Source organism: Mirounga angustirostris, unplaced genomic scaffold, assembly GCF_029215605.1.
Source record: "Mirounga angustirostris isolate CCGP_5_RB_7025 unplaced genomic scaffold, mMirAng1.0.hap1 SCAF_6, whole genome shotgun sequence".
Taxonomy (NCBI): domain Eukaryota; kingdom Metazoa; phylum Chordata; class Mammalia; order Carnivora; family Phocidae; genus Mirounga; species Mirounga angustirostris.
This window is the reverse complement of record NW_026991714.1, coordinates 11,934,695-11,955,754: the sequence shown is the minus strand read 5'-3', so window position 1 is coordinate 11,955,754 and position 21,060 is coordinate 11,934,695.

The following is a 21,060-nucleotide window of genomic DNA, read 5'->3' as shown; positions in this document are numbered from 1 at the left end:
ACGCACACACACACTTCTGTAGAATGTGGTGATACCATCAGGTACCAATAATTAAGGGGAGAACCCAGCCTGATGCTGAGGAAGCAGAATGGATGTCATGGGCTGGTCCCACTTTAAAAGATATTTTAACCCAAATAGATCTCGGGGATCACTGGCCTGAGTCTCATGTTAGGGTTGGAGCAACATGGGTTCAGTCTTTCTCAGTGGCTAAAGTCTGCTTTAGCTTTAGGATCTGTGTGGTGCTTCTCTGCTTTTCACACTATCTTGAATGTCAGGGCTTGAGTTCTACTTTTGACTCACAAACTAAGCCGATCTGTCTAACTACACTTTGTCTCCTTCCAAGAGCAAGTGGATCCCAGCTGAAATAAACCCTGACCTACTGCCCTAATCCCTGTGTTCTTGTTCAAAAGCTAAGCATCCAGCCTTCTGTGCAGTGGTCCACGTTTATGTTGTGTTGCGGCATCCAGCATAGTGCTCTGTGCAGAAGGGAGTCAGGAAATATTTGAGTAAGTAAGAGTGCAATAACTATTTGAGCGAAAGATGAAACAAAACAGAAATGTAAAAAATAATTTGTATGAGAAGCTGAATTTTTAGGTTTTAATTCAAATGTGTTAAAACCACACAGATGAGTTTGGGTTCCGTACTCTCTTCTCCCCATATTTCTGGGAGAGGAGACAACTTCTGATCATGGCTGATCCTCCCTGGCAGGGGGGGCTCAGAATGGCAAAGCCAGAGGATGTGAGACTGGGACCAGGAGCCTTGAGTGTAAGTCCATCATTCTAGAGCAGCCTTGTGAGCTGGATCAAGTGAAATTCTGTTGACCCCAATTTCTTCATTTGCTGGTGATAATGAGGTTTTGAGGATAGAGACATTGATGTGAACCTACTTTGGACATTGTCACTTTGTCACTTTTAAAGACTTTTTTTTAAAATTTATTCATTACATACAGAGAGAGAGAGCATGAGCAGGAGGCAGAGGGAGAGGGAGAAGCAGGCTCCCTGCTGAGCCAGGAGCCTGATGTGGGGCTCGATCCCAGGGCCCTGAGATCATGACCTGAGCCAAAGGCAGACGCTTAACCATCTGAGCCACCCAGGTGCCCCACTTTGTCACTTTTTATATGGCTTTTTTCTGCTGGTGATACACAAGCAGAAAGAGCTTAACCTATCTTCATATCGGAAGGGTCAACTGGGCTAGCTTCCTACGTCAGGCCTATGTGAAGGGTTGACTGGGGTAGCTTCTTACGTCAGGCCAAGATGTAAATCTAAACCATGCAAAGTGAGGGTGTATGTATTTAGAAAATTTCTGGAAAATTCACAAACATCTTTGGTAACCTGCTCAAATGGCTCATTACTTAAATCCTGGAAAGGTTTTGCCTGTAATGTAGTTTGTGCTCCCGCTAGGTCCCACAGCACCTACCAAAACAACTACCATTAACTCCAGCTGTAAATAGCCCCTCCCTTTTCTGTCCACAAGAGCGTCTCTAACTTTTTGGGGGGCCAAGGCAGTACGGGATGATAGGTCATGAATTCTTGTCACCTGGTCTACAATGGGGGTTACACCCATGGAACAATGAGAAGAAACACGATTTTTCCTGACCTTCCCTGAAGTAACCTCACATTGGACCTCAATAAAAGTGAGAGACATTTTTAATGAAACGCTTTAGGTGATGATTCTATTTAGAATTAGTGATTTATAATAAAAATTAGTGATTTATAATAAAAATGAATATATATATTATATATGTGTGTGTCTATATATATACTAATATATATATATGTCTTCATTTCCATTTCTAGCGCAGAGCTCCTAGAACCCTTGGAATTCCCTAAGCGATAAGAGCGTTAAGAAGTCTTATGTCTTTTGTTATGTTAATGAGGTGACTTTTGGACCACATGTAAAGTCAGGGCTGGTTGCCAGAAGAACCAACTATGTGATTTGAGAGTTGGAACCTTCAGTCCTGCCCCTTGACCTTGGAGGGGAGAGAGCTGGAGGTTAAATCAATTGCCAGTGGCCAATGATTTAATCATTCGTGCCAGTGTAATGAAACCTCCCTATAAACCCAGAGGATAGATTCCAGGTTGGTGAGCACAGGGACATTTGGGGAGAGCGGCACACTTGGAGAGGGCCTGGAGGCTCCTCACCCTTTCCTCATACTTTGCCTGATGCATCCTTTCCGTAAGTAAAATGTTAGTCTCTAAGTCCTGTGAGGCACCATAGGAAATTAATTGAACGCAAGGAGGAGGGTATGGAAACATCCAATCTATGGCCAGTCAGTCAGCACAGATGACACCGTGAACTTGCATCTGAACTTGCAATTGGCATCCGAAAATGTGGAACTGAGCCCTTCACTTGTGGGATCTGATGTTGTCTCCATGTAGATAGTGTCAGAATTGAGTTGAATTGTAGGACACCCAGCTTGTGTCTGGGAGTTGTTTGAATGTGTGGGGAACCCTCCCACCCCAACACACACACATTGGAATTGATGGAGGGAGAATTGGCATTTTCCCCAGGTTATTTCCTATTTCCTCTGCATCCCAGGAGGGTCAAGCTCTCACTGCGTAGACCTGCTAGGAGAGGTTTACCTTGATGTTTACTAAGCAATTGGAGGGTGCCTTACAGACTTGGCTTCATCCTAAACATTCCACTCATCTCGTTCTTCTAGGAGCCCTTTTTACTGCTTCCCACTTCCAGTGTCCTCACCTGCCTTTCGAATGCCTTCCCTATAGATCGCGTTGCAAGTTCTGTCTTGTAGATTCCACAGCCTCGTGATTGAATGTCAATGGCGGAGGGGTGGGGGACCATCCCTGTATTTGCCCGTCCCTCAGGATCTAGTCCCATGTACGGGGAGGTAGAAACTCCAAAGCTTCTTCTCCAGACTGTCACTAGTTGCTTTGAATGTTTGAAAATCAAAGACCATCACAAAGATTGATTTCCCTCTTTTTAGTCTTCAGGAGAAATTGTTATACTTCCATTGACATAGCTTTGATGCTCTTTCTTGTGAAATACTTTCATCAGCTTTATCGTGTAGAGGGAGAACTGACAGCTGCCTCTCTGCTGAGTTATTTCACAACCCCTCTTATATAAACTTGACACTGAAGAGCAGCATGTCTAATTGCTTCTCCTTAAATCCTCAGAGGTGGTGGTTGGTGGAGATGACGGGTTGGAGGAATAATCTCAGCTGACATCATCATAGTCATCATGATGATGTATTGAGTATTGGTTATGTGTCAGACATAATGACAATGATAATAATAATAATAACTCTATTTGCTGACACTTTTGACTGTTTCCTTTGTGCCAGATGATGACATAGGGCCTTTACCTTTAGCATGTTATTATAACTTTATGATAATCTTATATTAAGTACTATTATTCTTACCTACATTACACAGAGCAGGGCACTGAAGAAGTGGGACTAAGCAGTTGTGTCCATGGTCATGGCCAGTAAGGGGGTAGATCCGTGTTCAAACCTGTGTCTGACAAACTCCAGTAGTTTTCCTATTATTTTGCCTATGGTTGACATTTCCTAAGTATGGTTGATTGACTGATTTTCATAAGAACCTTCAGACCCTTGATATTGAAAAGACAAGGTGTAGTTATGTGCTGTTGTTAGTGTTTGAGCAAGCACAGCTGTCTACAACAAAGAGCATATGGGCATTCTCAGTTGAAGTTTACCCTAACTGAAATGGTGTTTTTAAAAAGCCTCCCTTTCTGAACTGCTGAGTGAATTTAATGCTCCAAATGGGTGCCAAATTGGCAGCCTGCAGGATAAATTCCGCTATTTATGCAAGAAATGGACACAGTGGCCATGTGCTCCAACCCTAACCTTGAAGGACCTTCTCTGTAGAACATAAGGTTAATGCATCCTTCACATCTCGTTCCATCTTGGCCCCCACAAGTCCTGCTGATGTAGGTGCTAGACCAGTAGCTGTAACTGCGCTAGGAGCCTTGAGATCTGTAACTCCCCAAACCTGCCTGTATATCAAAATCACCTGGGGGCTTAAAAAAATACACAGATTCCTGGACAATTGCCAAACTTTCTGACTTGGAACCTGGCCAGGAACCTGTAAATATTTTCTAAATCCTGCCCCAGATTTGGGAACCACTGCACTGAGGAAAGTTCTATCCTCTATGGACTCTTGTCCATTTTCCTCCTGCATAGTCAGCAGCCATCTTGCTCACCTACCCTTCTACCTTCATGCACATACTATGAAGCGAGTATCTTACTAGGGTCAGAGAAGCTGGAGGAAAGGTTAGGCTTTATCAACTGAAGTCAATATGTACTTGAGAAGCCTTTTGGCACATCTGTGTTACTAGCAAATGTCTGTCCCAACTGCTCAAAAACCTAAACCTTAATCAGCAGGTTATATTTAAATACAGGCTCCACTTCTAAATTGCATTCACATTTTTGTTAGCATATTTTTTATATTACTTCTTCTCAGTTTTTTCCATTGTTTATTTATTTATTTCTCAAGAATTGTTTCCAGACAGTCACTGGAAGGCAAACAGAATGAAGCATGGCTAGAAACAGACTTTAAAAAAAATTCCAACCCATTGACAGAAACCAACATAATAAGCTTTTTGGCAGTTGTTTAAAAGAAATATTATTATGGTCCACTAACCTTGTTGTGATTACTGTAGAATTGGCAATGTTGCAAATCTAGGGAGATTATAGGCAAGAAGGAAGATATAAAATAAGTGGCTCCAGTTCTTTTGCAGGTGTTGGGGGAGAAAGAAGAGGAGGGTTGGAGAAAATGTGCACATGATCTTCATTTGGATGCTCTTAGCATTATCTCCCTCCCTCCTTATTGGCTTATGATTTTACTAATTATGTATAATCTTTGTGTTGAAGTGTCCTCTAGTTATGTTATATAGATTTTTATATTAGCTAGAATCAGAAATCTAGAGAAATGCACTCTCTAAAACAACTGTGTATTTCTCCATAGTAAGAACTCTTAACACCATGTTAAGAGGATAGAGGATGAGAGAATAGGAAATTGTATCAACAGACCTGAGGTCTACAAGATGCCTCTACATTTTATTGTCTCTCAGAGAGGTCTTACCCTGACATCGTGGATTGTTGGGCTTCTCCTTTAAAGAAATGAAACTCTTTTTTCCCATAAACAAACTGTATTTAGAACCTCTCTTAGTCAGCTTTGCCTGCTATAACACAATACCATAGACTGGGTGCCTTAAACAATGAACGTGTATTTCTCACAGTTCTGGAGGCTGGGAAGTTCAAAATCAAGTGCTGACAGATGCAGTGTCTGGTGAGTCTGCTTCCTGGTTTGCATATGGCTGCCTTCTTGCTGGGTCCTCACGTGGCAAAGAAAGAGGTCACTTCTCTCATGTGTCTTCTTATAAGGGCACTGATTCCATTCAGGAGGACGCCACCCTCATGGCCTAATTATCTCCCAAAGGCCCCACCTCAAAATATCATTACATTAGGGATTAGGGCTTGCATATACGGATTTGGTGGTGGAGGAGAGGATAAATATTTGGTCGATGGCAGGATCTCAATATATAGGACAGATAAAAAGCCATGCTTTTCAGGTGGAAGTGGGGCAGGGGCAGAGCACCTGGTACACAGCCTCTCCTACCTTAGGCACCTATCAGGAACTGGGGGCCCCAACAAATTTGGTGAACTTGAGCAAAAGTCTGCAGAAAAAGAAAACAAAAGACTCAAAATGTACCTAGAGTTACATATATCTAAATCTAACTGAATCCATCTCACTGAAAACAAAGGAAAAAAAGCGATGATGATGAAGAAACCACAAAAACAAGTATTCTATCTACCTGTTGAAAATAATGGAGTCTTGCTCTTCCAAGTTAAAGGGAAATAGTGAAGGCTTAGTTAAATGAAATCTGCCAAGGCCCAAGGCCTCCTTTAAACTGTGGCTCCCATGAACCAAAAGCTATGGGATCCTTCCTAACATATTACCACACAAAGAAAGTGGGTACTTGGCAGCAGCTGGGCTACTTCCAGAATCACAGTGGCAGTCAGCAGTCTTGTGGGGAAGAGGGACCTAGGAGAATCTAAGGTAGAAAGGTCATCCTCCTAGGATGGAATGACTGTCAACTAGAAAGTTGAACATGTCCCTGGGTTTTAAATGACCCCGGATGGAGAGAGAACTATCAATTCAGGTCAGATTTTCCAGATATTAAATGACTTTATCTGGCAGATCCAGATCTGGACACAGGAATCGATGTCTTTTTCACATAATACAATTTACTTTTAATATTAATGCTAAATGAAGTTTCCTGTTGATAAGGAAATGCTTTGAAGAAATGCATTACAGAAATTAATTTAATAAATTAATCAAGAGTGTTTTAAGAAGATTTATTTATTTTGAGAGAGAGAGCACGTGAGTGCAAGCAGGGGGAGGGACAGAGGGAGAGGGAAAAGAGAGAATCTCAAGCAGAATCCCTGGTGAGCGTGGAGGCTGATGCGGGGCTCAATCCCATGACCCTGAGATCATGACCCAAGCTGAAATCAAGCAGTGGATGCTCAACCAACTGAGTCACCCAGGTGCCCCAAGAATGTTTTTTAAAAAGAAAGCAGTTTGAGGTTGAAAGTATAAAATAAAGATTTTGGGGGGAGGTTATAAAATACAACAACTTGATCTTGGGTTGTGAGTTCAAGCTCCACATTGGGTATAGAACCTACTCAGACAAACAAAGAAAAAGGAACAAAAACAAATAATTGCGATGAAAGAAAGCTTGGAAAAGGTGTGTGTACATGTGTACAGAGAGAAAGAGAAAGAGAGACAGACAGTGAACCCGACTTAATGATAATCTGAAGATACAGGGCTCTACACAGAGGATTCTGACTTCCTGGTTGTTTTCCATCTCCACTGAAAAGAATACAGGGGATGTGAGTTTCAACTAGAGCCAGAAGGATTTATGTTAGACAAAGGATTTCCTGACAACTGATAGCATGTTAATGCGGGTTAATGGGTGGGGTGGTGGATCCCAGCCTTTCATACACACTGAGGTAGTTGAGGTTTGGTCCTGAGCGGTTATAGGGTAAATGTGGAGACGTGAACCAGCGAGGATTGGTAGAATATGGTTATTGGAAAGGTCTAGTCACTGGGAGGATGTTGGAGGCAGTTTCTGCTCCTGGCTTGAGTGGAGATTGCCTGTTTCCCATACCTCGAACATTCCAATATGAGGCAGTAATGTACAGTGCTTGGAGCACGGCTCTAAGGGAGACGGACATCAAGGCCTGAACCAGGCCCTATCGTGTCCTGGCTACGGGACTTTCAGCAAGTCTCAGTTTCCTTACCTATAAAATAAGGTCAAGGAGAGTAATGATATACATGAATTGTCACAAAGGGATCAACTTAGATAATATAGGTAAAGCATTTAGCATAGTTCTTAGAACTTAGTAGGTACTCAACAAATACTAGCTTTCGTTATCTTAATATTATTTTGGGATGAACAAGATAGATTCCCCCATCTATATCCTTGATGGTTTTTTTAAAAAATATTTATTTATGAATTTGAGAGAGAGAGAGAGCACATGAGCCGAGGGAGGGGCAAAGGGAGAGGGAAAGGAGCAGACTCCCCACTGAGCACAGCGCTGGACAACAACAGTAACGACATGGGGCTCAATCCCATGAACCCAAGATCATGACCTGAGCCGAAACCAAGACTCAGACGCTCAACTGACTGAGTCTCCCAGGCACCCCTACCCTTTGTTATTTAATAGACAAATTTCTGCAGCTGCTCAGATTTTCTCCACCCAACTGCCTCCATTTCCTCCCTGCCTACACTTGCAGAGGAATGGCCTCACCCCATGCTTCACGTCGGCCCATTGTATTGGGTTGAACGGTGCTCACTCAAAGACAAGTCCACATCCATTCTCCAGAACCTTATTTGGAAAAGTGGTCTTTGCAGATGTAATTAAGTTAAGGATCTTGAGATAAGGAGATCATCCTGGATTATCTGGGTAGTCACCAAATCCAATGACACGTATCTTTAAAAGAATGAGGCAAAGAAAGATGTGACCCAGACAGAAGAGGAGGCCATGTGACTACGGGGAGATTGGAATAATACAGCCACACATTAGGAATGCCGGCAGTCACCTGAAGCTGGAAGAGGCAAAGAATTCTTGCCCGCGTCCTTCAGAGAGAGCATGGCCCAGCTGACACCTTGATTTCAGACTTCTGGCCTCCAGAACCGTAAAAGAATAAACTTCTGGTGCTTTCTGCCACCCAGTTTGTGGTTATTTGTGGGGTGGCCACGGGAAATTAATGCAGCCATTTAAGGGCAGGATGTTTGCTGGTGGGTCTGGTGTGGGAAGAGGAAAGTAGAAAGGAAGAATTTCCCAAAGGCATTCCCTCTTTGACTTTACCACCAATCCATGTGGATGGTGGTTACCCTTTATTCCTCAGTTGAGAGCCAGATAGGCATTCATAGGGGAGCCTTGGGAAACAAACCATTACTGATACCATTTGCCTCTGGAGAAATGTTTTCTGAACAATATGTACAAATGGACATCCCAGGTCCCAGGTACTTCGTAGGCAGTGGCAGCTCATGATTGTTCTCTTATGCCTTCACGGTCACGGTCAGGGCCCACAGGGTTGCTCAAGACTCATGTACTTGCAGACAGACCTCTTCCCTCAGTGGTGATTGCTAGCCCGTATTCCAGCAGTTTGTTCCTTTTCTCCGGACTTCTGTTTCCTTACACTTGACCACTTCTCACTTTCTGTTCTAGCTCCTCTCACATGATGACTTTCTGTAGAAGGTCCCCACGAGTGTGACCCTCTCTATTGAAAGTGCTTAATGTCTGTTATCTGTGAACTCCCTACAATAGCCTGGTCTCTGAGTTGGGAATTCTGCTTTGGTGGATTTTCTCTCATAATGGAATGCTTGAACAGTCGAGAGCGTAATCATTTCAAGGAAGGCAGAAACATTTCACACAGAATGTTTAATTTCAGCCAACACAGAAAAGGTACATAATACTAATAAAAAAAATATAATATATATTGGTCATTTACTGTGAGTCTGATGCGTACTAACTTCTCTACATGAATTATTTTATGTAATCCCACAACAATCCTATGAGATGCATACTGTTATTAACCCCACTTCACAGATAAGGTGTGCAAAGTCTTATTAGTTATCAATTAGTTATCTCTATTCTCCCTGAACATACAGCTAGACTATCTTTTCCAGGAATCTTGTAGCTAGGATAGCTAGGGAAATATGAGCACCAGTGATATATGCCATTGGCCTATAAAACCTCACCCAATCCTTCAACTTGTCTCTCTTTACCTGCTAAATGAATGCAAAGGATCCGCAGATAACTCCAAGGCGCTAAGGAATTGTTGGAATCACTATATAGAAAGAGCCTGGATTTCTGAATGAGTGTATGGAGCAGAGCACACCCTGGTACATACACAGAAAATAAATATTTATTCTGGTTGTTTTGTTAGATTAGCGTACTTACACTGGTGCCTCGAAGTGGGGGTTCTGCCAAGCAAAACCCCGAAATATCTGAAATTGGCTTAGCAGTTAAGTAACGGGTAGCAAGGAAATTGACATCAAAGACCAGAAAGGTGGCAACCCATGATATTCAGTGATGACTCATTTGATAAAACTGCCATCTCCCTTAATTTGGAAGGCAGTTTACATGTGTACTAAAACTGTAGCTCCAGGGGAAATCGTTGGAAAAATACCAAAGTGTTAGTGAAAATGTGGCTATTATTGGCTATCTTTGACAAGGTATGACAAAACAAACAAACAACCCCCCCCCAAAAAAAACTCAAGAATCAACTGGTCAGTTTATTAGCTGCAATAAAAGTGGGTAGAAGAAGTCCAGGAATTTGGGGCATTAGATTCGAGAGAAACTAGATCCCGGAAGGTATGATTATTAAAAAGTTATGAGTGACAAAGGTCTAGTAACACTCTTTAACTGAACAAAGTTAGTCAGCCCTTTTACAAAAATCAGGTTAGGTGGGTCCTTCCTGCTTATTGTCTCAGATGATGTCAAGGTGGCCTCCATAGGAGAGAGAGAGAGAGGGAAGAAGGGAGGGAGAATGATGGAGGCAAAGAAGGAAAGAAGGACTTCAAGTTTGAGGATTATATTGAGGCAAAACATTGGGTGTGGCTATTGGTGCGTGGAACTGGCCAGTGACGGGTATACCAGAAGCTGATAAAGTGTTTGAAAGAGTTATATTGCCAGAGAAACCATGAGGCCAGACTTTCCAAGATGTAAAACAACCAGTGGGCTTCCTAACTTGCTTCAGTAGGAAGTGGACTCCTCTCAAACCTCCAAGTAAACATCTACCCTAGTATTCCCTTCAGACATGGACAGATTATAGATCGGAACAAAAAAACCCCAAAAACCCCACAGGGGGCAGAGTCAGGGGCCACAGAGAATGAGGAACAAAGGAGTTTTTCCGGAAGGCAAAATTAGGGTCTAATGAAAGTACTTTTCCTAACTCAGGGAAGGGAGACTTCTTAGTGCCTGTCTAGCTTTGGGTGAATGCTACATGTCTTCCTTCTATTCTTTTCTAAATGGGATTTCCTATTGAGGATGTCCTTCCCCTAACCTACTATGTGTATTGGGGAGTAAAAAAAAAGTTTACTTTTTAATCTAAAGTCCCAGATCTGTAGGCTAGAAGAGGCTGCACCTGGACTTGATACAGAGGAATGTGCATCCCTTGGAGATCTTAGCCTTAAGCTGGGTGCAGAGACTGGATGGAGCCTCAGGCTTTGGGTTGTCCCCTATGGATTGCCTATGTGAGAGAGTATGCGAGTCTATGGCAGAGACTGAATAATTGTTCATCCAAACCCTTTTCTCCTGGGCATTACATTTCCATTACATGATTTTTTTTATCCTCCCTTATGGCTGGGGCAGCCATATCACCTAGTTTGTCCAGTAGATTATGGATGGATGTCATGTATGCCATTCCAGTCTTGGCCCATAGAAACCTTCTGTACAATCCTCCCTAACCCCTCCTTTCCCTCATTTGCCAGCATGGCTTAGAGGATCCTGCAGAGAACTCTGAGGGGACAATGGAGCCTGAGGGAAGTAGTCTGGACCTGAATATCTGTGGGAGGTAGAAACCCCTTCCCTTCCAACCTGTACTGGACTAAGACATAAATGAGAAATAAACCTATATTGTGTTAAGCCACTGAGATTCGCAGGGTGCCTTTTATAGCTGTTTGCCTACCCTCGCTGTTAGAAAAAGAGCAATTAGGTAATCTGCCCAAGGTCATACAGCTACCAAGAGCTAGAGCAGAAATACAATTGAGGAATAAGCTCCAAGCTTAGATCTGTAGAAGAACATGATCAGAATCACTAGGGAACTTTCTCAGAACATAGATTCTTCATCTCTACTCCAAAAATGCTTCGTCTGTAGTTTCTTGGGGGGGAAGAGAGTAGAGGGACTTTGAATCTATTTTTAACAATCTCCCTGGGCAATGTTGCCTAACCAATGTGAAGAAGCACCAAATGGCAACAGTTACTCTAAGACATACAAGCTGAATTCCTATAAAGAGAGGTCAAATGAGTAGGATGGCCATCCAATTTATTGCCCAATGAGAGACACTTCCAAGAGTGAAAAGGGAAGCTATTAATAATTACACTGAGAAACCAGGCATAAAACAAGACTTTCCCAGGCAAAGTGGCACATAAGAGCCCTTACGTATGAGAGCAAAAGATGGGACAGCGGTGTTCTCCACTAATAAAAATGCTATTTCCCATTAAGAGAATTTTCAGTTTTTCTAGAGAGTACTATCTGCCACCTGCATAGGACAAATGTGGCCTTTAAACTAGGAGCAAAGCTGAATTCAGGAGGGAAGTCCTGAGGGGCAGCCCCAGGTACTTGGAGTAACAATACTAGAGTGTCTTAATGAGTTGGAAAGGTGGACCAGGGTATCCACAGCTGTTCACATAGACCCAGGAACCACCAACATCTTAGAGACCAAATACAAGCAGTTGGAAATGGTGAGAACAATCCTGATAGAAATCTCTAAGAACCGGGCAAAGTGCAGAGCCAGGATTCAGACCAGGATTTTGTGCTTCTCCTTCTGAAGGATCTAGGATGCAGTAACATCTACACTGTACAAACAGTATTCAAGTGTGAGAGGAAATAGAGTTCGATTCATATTCACTCTTGGGACCACATAAAAATAATTTTGGTGTTCTCAAATAATTTGTCACCATTCTGCCTCTTACTAGCTGCACATTCTAGAACCACCCTGATCTCTCTGAGTCTCAGTCTCTCATCAGTCTCATGGGGGTAATTATACCTCTCTCTGCCTGCTTCATAAAGGGTGGTTGGGTGGATCAAGCAACATAATAGGTAAATAGTAGTGTCTCATAAACAGTAAAGTCTATTGAAATGAAAATAATATTAATAAGAAAGTATAAGGTACATTATCAGGTAATTAGTTTCTCAGAATATATGAACATTTTCTTTGTGAACCGAGTTGATCCTTGAAAGAAGCAAGCTAATGTGCTCTTTTATGTAAATCAGTTACATGTTTGTGTGTCCCTGATGCCTCATGTCTCAGTCTCCTGGGACTGCTTGGTAAGAATGCAGATTCATTCCAGGTTTACTGAATCTCTGGGGGTAGGACTCAAAAGACTATTGCTTAAGAGGCTTCCCAGATGATTCTTATGCACCATTTTTGAGATGAACTGCTTTAAGCAATGGGACTCTAGGACTTGGTTTTCCCTGGCTTGGAGGATGGCTGGTCATCAGATCTTGTCATTGGACCCAAAAGAAGGAACTGGTCAATCTATTAACTTATTAAAACCCCTCTGAAGCTGACAGAGCGCTCCAACAGGAGAAATAGGTCACTGCTGTGTGTGGTGTGATGTGATTAATTATCTTCTCTGAACTACCTAATGAAGCCCAGTTGTAGATCATGGCACCTGATTGGCCAGTTACAAAGGAAAAGGAGGGAGGAAAGTTTCTTGCCTCCAATCTACAAAGAGCAACCTAAACCAATCACTTGGACTTTCCACTCATTTCTCCAGGTCTCGCTAGAGCTTATGGAGAGATCAGTAAATTTCAGGTCCAGAAAAGGAGTGTTCCTTAGACAAGCTCTGATTAGAGGCAAGGAACAGCATTAAAAATACTTCTCAAATTTCTCTCTGTTAGATGTCAGGAAGCTTTCATTCATTTTGGACTATTGTTTATTTCATTCATTCAACCAGTACTTATTTCTCACTTGTTATGTCCTATGGATTCTACTAGACAGTGAGGAAAAATTAGTGAATAAGGCCGACACAGCCTTCAGAATAAGCCAGCTACGGATCCTCCTTGTAGACTTGCTTTCCTATTCAGCCTAATCTTGGATGTTCCTGTGACGGTTAATTTTATGCATCAATGTAGCTGGGCCATGGAGTGCCCGGAAGTTTGGTCAAGCATTATTTTGGGTGTTTTTGTGAGGGTGTTTTGGATGATATTAACATTTAAATTGGTGGAATTTGAGTACATCAGGTTGCCTTCTATAATATGGGTGGGTGTCATCCCGTCAGCCCAAGGCCTGGCTACTGCAAAAAAGCCAGCCTCCCCCAAACAAGAAAGAATTCTTCAGAAGACAACCTTCAAACTTCATCCGCATTATCAGATCTTCCTGGTTCAAAAGCACCCAGCTTCAGACTGGAACGAGACCATCAGCTCTCCCAGGTCTCCAGCCTGCCAGCCCACACTGCGAATTTAGGATTTGCTAGCTTCCATCATCTTGTGAGTCATTTCCTTATGATAAATCTCTTTTTATGTCTTTACACACATTCTATTGTTTCTGTTTCTCTGGATAGCCCTGACAATGACAGTTTCCTAACTCAGTCACCGAATCCTGTGTGCATCCAAAGGTTTCCCTCCACATTTCCTAAGCAGTTATATGCTTAACTGGAAGGATAGATGCAGAGAGGCAGGAGTAGGAGACAGGATCAAGGAATTGGGGCTTAAGAGAGAACTGTGGAGAGGGGAAAGAAATGCAGCTTCCCTTCTTCCTTTGGGAGCCCGTAATACAAGTGCACAGAGAACATTACAGTATTATGCACACGTGGGATGGGGGGACAGTGAGCCTAATTCTGTAATAGGGTGGAAGAACCCTAGAAGACCCTAGCTCCACCTGATTCTTGCTACTCACCAACCACCTCTGGAAGCACAAATGATCCCTAATGACCTGTCTCCAATTCCATGGAATAGTGAGAGAGGGTGATAGAGGGAAAAGTTGCCCTCTTCCTCCATGTACGCCTTCAAACATTTACTGGAAAGCCCAGGGACTGTGGCAGTGGTTAGAACCCAAACTGGACAGTGATGCGTGCTTTGTCCTTGATCTGCCTAAAACATATTTGAAGAGAGACCAAAGTTCTCTGCATACTAGAAGGAGTGAATAGTTCCAAAGCAACATGTAACTAATGGATGAGAACAAACCATCAAGTTTATCGGTTTGGGTCACCCGCTGGTCCTCAATCTGCCGCTTCCAAGCTGAGTGACCTTGAGTCAAAGTTGTTATTAGGATTCAGTGAGAATCTTTGTAGGGCCCTCGGCACAGTGGTTGGTGGGCAGACGGCCTCTAACTGCTCATTATGTGGCTCTCCTTCATGAAGATTGAAACAATGGGAAGTTGCTCAGAGGAGGTGGAATCCGGGCTCTACTTGGATGTTTATTGTCTTTAAAGATCTGATGTGGGTTTGATTTTTGTCTTCAAATGTTTTAGAGTTAGGGAAAAGGAATTCCCTGTAGAAAGTAGCAAGGAGGGGTGCCTGGGTGGCTTAGACGGTTAAGCGTCTGCCTTCAGCTCAGGTCATGATCTCAGGGTCCTGGGATCGAGTCCTGCATTGGGCTTCCTGCTCCATGGGGAGCCCGCTTCTCCCTCTCCCTCTCTCATAAATAAATAAATAAAATCTTTTTAAAAAGAAAACACATAATTGAATAATTATGGCTGTGTTCTTAAAAAAAAACTTTATTAAAAAAAAGAAAGTAGCAAGGAATGACCACCTTTCTGTCTCTGGGAAGTGGTCTGGTTTTGAGTGGCAAGAGAAGCTTGTGGTAGACAGGAAGCACAGATCCCTGAGCTTTGAGATCTTAAATAATTTATTGCCTTATTTTCGCTCATAAAAATTGTCGTTTTTTTGCACTCAAACCACTTTTTGCCAAGAGAGTGTGGATTGGAGTTTTCAAGTGTGGGCCTGTGGTTTTCAAACTGAAGCATTTATTGGAATCACCTGGAGAGCGTGTTAAAACCCAGACTTTGGAATTTTCCTCGGCGAGCTTCTCATTCAGCAGGTCTGGGGCAAGAGCCCGGCATTTGTATTTCGAACAAGGAGATGCTGATGATGCTGGGCCAGGGACCACATTTTGAGAACCAGGGTGATGAACAAAGAGACAACAGACAAGTGAGGGAATTGCTGGTCAGGAAAAGAAAAGGCTCATTAGCATGCTCGCATTGTCTCCTCAGAACTCCTATGGCAATTATCGTCTGCACAATACATCTGGCAATTAATCATGTCTCGCCTTTTGACACCCCTTCTCTTTGCCTGAATGCTATTTACATATTTTTGTTGGGTTTATGCAGAAGAACCAGGCAAGGGGGAGAAAGGCCAACGATGAGACAACTGGTGGGAGAAAGAGGAGGGGGCTCCAGGCCCAAAGGGAAGCAGAAAAAGGATAATGAAGCAGAGGATCTGCCTGTGGGAATGTAGAGTTAGAAGCTGGCCTCAGGCTAAATCTTAAGATGCAGGAGGGGCAGGAGGGGAGAAAGCAAGGAGAAGGAGAATTCACGTGGCACCCGGAGGGCACAGTGTGGGAAAGGCAGGAGGTCCCAGAAGAGCTTTAAGGTAACCTCACAGATAAGTCACCAAGTGAGATAAAGAGGAGAGCACGTAATATACCCTTAAAAAGGAACCCAAACATCACTGGGCATTTTCTTGTATCCTCTGCCGAACGAAAGAACCTATGGTACTGAGGAAGGTGTGTGTGTGCTGATGTGTGTTTTGTGAAGACAAAGCAGGTGGAGCGGCAATGTCAAGTACTAGGAGGTCACCATCCCGGACCCAAGTACTTTGAGTGGACAAGTTCCAGGAAAAGGATCACGGTCAAATGCTTGGGAAAACAGCCATTGTGAAAGACCTCAAACCAAGAGGAATGGAGTTAGGGTCTGAATCCAAAGAAGAGCCAGGTTGTGGGTTGATCTAAAAGACAGCTGGGTTCTTGAGATGGGTGGTATCAGTGTTTTCTTTTAGATTGCTCTACCCTTCCCTTTTGTGGGCTGTTTGCAAAGTGTAGCCGTTCTCCACTGTGTCTGACAGGTGAGTTAATGTGGAGTGCCGAAGGTCTTAGGCAGTTCATGGGAAGCATCAACAGCCAGATATGTCCTAGAGAAGCCATCACTTTTATTGGACCAGAACTACTCTTTTATATCCAAATATATATATGTATATATATATACACAAAAGAGCTTTTGGTGAAAAATAATGGTCTCTCCACCCACAACCCTACTTTCCAGAAATGATACATCCAAACATCTAAATGATGTGTTTATAATCCTTTTTCTTGATTTATCTACATATTATATCTATTGACTCCTCAATATGGAGTTGAATATTGAACTCACTAACATTATTCTATTTTCTCCCCTTGTCTTCCTATCAATGTTGATTATTTTATTATTTTTATTCTTTTATTGGTTACTTTCAAATGTGACTCTGTAATCTAAAATTTCTATTTCTTATGTCAGTTTGATTCTCCATTTCATAAAATGAAGCTATTTTCTTCATGTTTCCTGTTATTTTGTTCTCTCTCCATTTCATACCCCATGCTGGTCACAACTTTCTACTTTCTCATTGTGTCAAGTTTGTTAATATTTATTTTTACTGCTTTTACAACAGCCAAGTCTTTTGTGCTGAGTCCGTAGTTGACTTTAAAAGTTAAAAATAATTTCTCTTGTGCCCTTGCTTTAAAATTTTTTTAATTAATTAATTTTTAAAAAAGAAAAAGAAAGAAAGTGAAAAATCAATACATGCTTTACATTATGTTGATTGCTCTGTTTTATGCTGAAGGCTGGGATTATATTCTTTTGGGGAGCCCAGTGGAAAGATCTGTGGGCTAATTAAAATAAATTCTCCCTAGCTTCAAGGTCAAATGGGTATTCTTTTTTATATTGTACCAGTTGCTTAAAATCTCAAGATATTTTTGTTTGCTTAATATTTCATCTATGTCTTTTTTGGATAGCTTTCTGTTTTTCCTGGAGTTGTTAATTTTTGGTTCCTTTTCTCATAATTTATCATCTCTTCAAGTTTGTCTTGGTATTTAACTCATTTTCTCTACTCTATAGCATCTTTTTCCAGGGACCTTCCTCCTCCCCGCCCCCCACCCCCAAGTCTTTGGTCCATCTTAGGTGAGCTTCACAGCTGACATCTAAGAATTCTCCTCTCTGTTTTCCTGAGTTGGAGCATCTGGATGTCCTCTCCTTCTTGGTTTACCTCCTATTTGTTGTGTATATCATCGAGTAATTTCCTAAGAAGGGATGAACTTTTTATCTTTGAAAATACTTTATTCTGCCCTCACACTCACTTTATAATACGCTGTGTATACAACTTTATGTTAAAAACCATTTTGAAGACAAATATTTGAACATCCAATGATACTGGGGAAACTTGATGGCCAAGGAGTTCTTATTGTGTTTTAAATGACTTGTTTTATTTTCTCTGAGAGCTTTAATATCTCTTTTGTCTTTGGTATCCTAAAATTTCATATCAGTGGGTTGAGGTAGGAGGATTTTTGTTCTCCTTAGCTGAGCTGGCATTCAATGGGCCTTTCCCTCTAAAGAATCAAGTCTTTAACTTTAGAAATTTTCAACTTATTTCTCCTTTAAAGATGGCCTTTCCTTCATTTTTTCTGTCCATTTTTCCCTAAAATTCTTATTAGTCTGTCATCCAGTCAGATCTTTTAGATCATCCTTTAGCTATTTGTTCTGAGAGATTTCTTGATTTTATTTGCAGTTCTTATATTGACAAAAAAATTTTATATTCACTCTTTTTCATATTGTTCAATTACTTTGTAGATATTATATAATATCTTTTCAAATTTCTCTGACTATATTAAGTAGAAGATTTTAGTTGTTGTTAGCTCTTTTCTGTTCTGTGAATTATCTGTGCTATCTCCAGGGTCTGTTTTTGTATGTGTTTATTTTGGCTATCTGCATCCATGTTGCTTTCTCATATCATACACGAGATAAAACTGATGTCCTCATTCCTTTCTATTTAAGAAAGAAGGGCCACGGCTGATTAGCGGGTGCATGGTTCCTATGATGTTATAGGGATTGTAGTTTGGAGTTCTGGGTAGGGTAGAGCAGGGTGTAAGTACTGGAAACCTTTGCCTTTTTAAAATAAATAGGATTGAACTAAGCTTTCATGCTGCAACTCCCCACCACCCCCTGCCCTCGGCCATCCCAGATGCCAATTCCCACTCCAGAAACTTCTGCTGAACTTTTCTTTGTGATGTGGTGTTATGCCTAGTTAAAAATACTGGCTATTTATGCCCTTGATTATAATTTTACTCCTCTCTCTGCCCTCTAGAGACAGGCTGACCCTGTGGCCACATGCTCCCCAGGGGTCTACCAGCAAGATGGGCCCCCACCTCTCCGAAATCCTCTCGCAGTATATTCTCAGTGGTGTTTTTCTCCCTTTTTGTCTGTCATCTGTTTTCCATCTTCTAGGAATTAGTTGAATTTTGTCTTTTGTCCACCCCTTCATAGCTTTACCTGTTATGAGTTTATTCCTTTTTGTACTTCCAGGATTTTATTTCAGTGAGTTTGGGGGAAGTAAATATGTGTAGCTAGTCTGCCATCATGAACTGGAATGCAGGATGATGGTTTCAGAGATTTAGGTACCTCTTGATAGAGGAATTATGATTCTCGGTGGCCAGATGATCCTAGGGAATTTTTAGGGGTTTGAATAGCATTAATTCATTCAATAAATAATTATTGGCCATTTCCTGTATGTTAGGCATGATGCTAAGCACTGGACCCAGAGCACTGAATGAGATGTGGTTCCTGCCCCAAGGAGCTTACATTCTGATAAGGGAGACCTACATGTACAAAGTATGACACAGGGGACAAGTGCTATAACAAGGTATGTGCAGGTGCTGAGGATGGCCTTGTAGCAGGGGGACCTACTGAGTTTTGGGAGGAGTCACAACAGGTTTCTCAGAGAAGTTATTCTTTTCAGAGGGTCCAGCCTTCTAAGAATTATGTATCCTTTAGTCCATAGAGCTCTCCAAGGAAAAGTTAGCCTATTACCTCCCCTGCTCTGCCTTCCCACAGGAGCTGCCCTCATTCTGGAGGCACAGAATCACACCACGCCTGTGCCCTTCATACACAGGCAGGTGAAACTTACAACCAAACCATTTTACTCTTTGAATCAAAGTACAAACTACGAAGTACAATGTGTGGGAAGAATTTAAAATGAGAAACAGCAGTCTCCTGCACACCCTTCCTTGCTGCCCCCCTCCCTAGAGGCTTTGATTCTCTCATGTGCCTCTTCTGGTATTTACTTCCATATTTCTAAGCAATGGGCTTTTACTGCTATTCCTTGATGATCAGTGTTAGACACTGTATACTCATTTCCTTTTATGGCAGGTGAGGATGAGGACCTGTTGCAAAACCACTTCCACTTTCACCTTCCCCACTCCCCATCCTTTAAAAAAGGCGATATCACCGTTTTTTATTAAATCAGTTACATCAATTACATGTTATTATGACTACGCGAGATTTTACCGGTAGTCACATTGTGTACTATAATTATATAATTACATTTGCTTTTTGGCTTCCTGATTTTAAATTTTAGATTTAAATTTAGATTTAAATTTAGATTTAAAAAGATTTAAATAAATCTTTCGATTCATTTCCTTAATTTCCCAGATATCTGGCTTGATTTTCCCACCTATTTCTTGAGGTCTGGAGGAGGAGGTGTATATCAGTGGTTAAGAGAATAGGTCCTGGAGTTACATTTGCTCAATAAACATCATCATTTTTCTTATTTCTTATAGGCCTATGATAATGTTTTACAAATGGTCAAACACATTAAAGAATCTAGAAATAAATGTGTTTTTCCTGGAGACTCTATCCTAGAGGCTTTTGGCATCCTGTTCCAATCTGCCTTCTTTTCTAGTATTCTTCAGAAAATTCCCTTCATCTTCAACTTCCTTCCTTCTGCTTTCCCATGATGGAGTTTCTATTCCATGGTTTCTAGTCTCTCTGCTCCCCAGCGTCCTCTCTTGTCTTTCTGGAGCATCCCGAAGCTGCCCAAGAGAGGATTTGTGGGAGATAAATTTTTTAAATCTTTGTCTGACTCAAAGTGTCTTTATTGTCTATTCATTTTTAAATGATAGTTTGATTTGACTGATAGGATATTATTTAGACAGCCATTTGCTTTTAGAAATTTGAAGGCATTTTTCCGTTTTCTTTTTTTTTTAAATTTATTGTGGTAAAATATACAAAACATGAGATTTTACCATTTTAACCATTTTAAGTGTACAATTCAGTGGCAATAAGTACATTCACGTTACTGTGCAAACATCCCTACCATCTATTTCCAGAACACTTTTCATCATCCCAAACAGAAACTCTCTACCTGTAATACAATAACTTCCCATTCCCCCTCGCCCCTCAGCTCCTGGGGACCACTATTCCCTTTTCTGTTCCTCTGAATTTGTCTATTCTAGATACTTTATACAAGTAGAATCATACAATATTTGTCCTTTTGTGTCTGGCTATATCACTTGGCATGATGTTTCCTGATTCATCCATGTAGTAGCATGTGTCCCAATTTCATTCCTTGTTAAGACTGAATAGTATTCCATTGTATCTATATTTATGCATTTATCTGTCAATGGACGTTTGAGTTGCCTCCACCTTTTAGCTACTATGAATAATGCTGCTATGAACATTGGGGTACAAATACCTGTTTGAGTCCCAGTTTTTAATTCTTTTTTTTTTTAAGATTTTATTTATTTGAGAGAGAGCAAGAGCGCAAGCAGAGGGGAGGGCCAGAAGCAGAGGAAGAAGCAGACTTCCTGCTGAGCAGGG